Raw genomic sequence first — 2,888 nt, forward strand, 5'->3', positions numbered from 1 at the left:
CTGCAACAAGAGTGCAGTCCATAAAATGTATTATGGCATTCATGGTATAGAGATGAGTTTCACTTGGGGGCAGAGGCAAGGGGATCACCTTGAAAGAAACCAAATCCCTCCTTGTCTCTGTAGAAATATTCACAAATAAATTTTACATCTATTTCTTTGTTGTGAAGTTGCAATTGAAAACAGCATTATCTTTGGGTCAACAGAGCACCAGGGTGAGTTATCACAGGGACACACGAGGGTGAGTTATCACAGGGATACTGGCCGTGAATGGTATTCATGACCTCAGTGCAAAAGTCCTGAACTATTCAATGGCTTATGAAATGTTAATTTCTGACCCTCTGAATGGCCTTTCAACTGGAGGGGATCCTACAAAGACTGAGCCTTAGTAGAGATATCTCACAGGAGTAAGGACTCGGAACCAAGAAATGACAGACTGGGGAAGTAGTGTAGTAAGGAATATTAGAGTACACACTCTTCCTGAAGATGACATGAACTATATGTTGTCCTCTGAGACTGAATTTAGACACGTACTTAGAGCAAGCTTCAGAAGTGTGGAGAAACAGGCTGGGTGCAGTGGCTCACACCTGTAATTCCAGCACTTTGGGAGGCAGAGACAAGAGGATCACTTGAGGTCAGGAATTCAAGACCAGCCTGGTAAACATGATTAAACACTATCTCTGCTAAAAGTACAAAAATTAGCCAGACATTGTGGTGGGCACCTGTAATCCCAGATACTTGGGAAGCTAAGGCAGGAGAATCACTTGAACCCGGGAGGCAGAGGCTACAGTGAGCTGAGATAATGTCACTGCACTCCAGCCTGGGCGACAGAGTGAGACTCCATCTGAAAAAATACAAAAATAATAAAAATTAAAAAAAGAATTTGGAAGAAACCGCTGTATAGCATGGCTGGCATATGTGTTTCAGGCTCCTTCATAGAAAGAGAGAAGCCCAGAAAAAGCTAAAAATCACCCACTTCCAGGATCCAAGACTTTGGGGGCCTCTTGGGATAACAAGAGAATAGTTCTGGTCATTGAAAGATATCCTTTGATTTCTGACATTTGCTAGACATTTCCATGATCTACAATCTAGATCTCCAGGAGAAAAGTCATTGAGTCCAAGTAGGCAAATAGGCATTCCGTTTATTGCATACTTTCTACTTCATGATGAGTATGATAGATATTTCACATATAATATCACATTTAATTCTTTCTATAACCACAGTAGCTAAAAATTATTATCCATAACTGACAAAAATTAAAATTAATTTTTAAAATTAAAGTAATTAAAATTCAGAATGATAAATTCTGTGTTCAATACAAGTACAGGAAGATATAACAATACTTAGGAGAAGGTGGTAATTCAGGGAAACAGTTTTTTTTTTTTTTTTTTTTTTTTCACAGAATTCTTCCTTTTAGCTGAGACCTTAAAGGTGTTTGCTATAATCCTAACCCCAAGAGTCTGGAGGAGAAAGAAGATAAATTTCTTCATAAAGACACCACTGACAAGTGGAAGAAAGCATTTGAGTAATGATGAATATCTCAGAATCACTAAATGCTGCTTGGAATTTGGTTGCCAGAGAAAAAAAGCTGGAAAGATAAGAAGCAACTAGATCATCAAGAAAATAAACAGTTAAGGTGCTAGAAATATATCCAAAAGGTATTTGTATTTAGTTCTTTCTGCCTCCATATACTGAGCTGATTGTACAAAAAGTTGCCTTGTCTGAAATAGGCCTGTTCATTCATCTCTGATCTCTACCTGTATGGGTCAGTGAAGACGCAGGCTGCTTTCCTTACACATCTATCACTATTGTTCAAAGGGCCACTATTTGTTCTTAGCTATTTCATCCATTTGGCCAGTAAATGTGCTATACATCTCAAGAATTATGCCTAAAGTAGGCCTAAGTAAATGCTTCATCTCAGCTGTGACTCTAAATTAGCACTAAACAGCACTCTCCCTGGCAATACATCAGTAGTCCCTGAGGACTATTTTGATTGTAATATGATTATTCTCACCTTTGTGTAAAATTCAGATAAACATATAGGGCAGAAGATAGTTTGGAAGGGGAATATGATAACATTTATAGGTCATTGCAACATCCAACAACAGGAAAATTTTATCCACTACCTCTAAAAGATAGAGATATTGTCAGGTTGCATTCACTTGATAATTCAGTAGAAAATGAAAAAGATAGAGAATATGAAAAAAATCATTTATTTTAAAGACTTTACCTTTTAAAGGAAGTAGATATAGGCAATTAGCCAATCATAAATATGGGATCAATGAAAAGTTATTTATTTCAAATTTCAAATGTAAGACATTTAAGCAATTTAATTGAGAATGGCAAGAAGCCTAGAGAAAGATGAAGAGAGACATAGAAACAGAGAAATCAAGAGAGAGAGAGATTAAATTTATAAGAGGTGAGAAGGAGAAAAAACAATGGATAGGAAGAAGGATTAAATTGCAGTTTCCATTCAGATGGACAGAGCAGTGTGTGGAGACTCACATTCTGAAATTTTTCTCCAAGAACTACTGGGGAAATATACCAGGGAAGCCTAGAAAATCCACAAACCCTTTGAAGGAAGTGGATTGCTCCTGTAGGACCTGGGAGACAACCAAAATACTGTGAGTGCCCAAATTGTGAAAGCAGGTAAGGGGGATCATTCACACCCTCACTGGGAACCTGAAAGCCCAGGTCACAGGAGAACGATTTGATCTTATCTGGAACAATACAGAGAGCCAAGCAAAATACAGGGGTAGAGAAAACAGTGGGAAAAGCCCTATGGGCTCTCTGGATACCCAGGGAAGCCATTTCTTTCTCTTTTTTAAATTGCATTTTAGGTTTTGGTGTATATGTGAAGAACATGCAAGATTGTTGCATAGGTACACAC

This window comes from Cebus imitator, unplaced genomic scaffold (genome assembly GCF_001604975.1).
Source record: "Cebus imitator isolate Cc_AM_T3 unplaced genomic scaffold, Cebus_imitator-1.0 Scaffold663, whole genome shotgun sequence".
In the NCBI taxonomy this organism is placed as follows: domain Eukaryota; kingdom Metazoa; phylum Chordata; class Mammalia; order Primates; family Cebidae; genus Cebus; species Cebus imitator.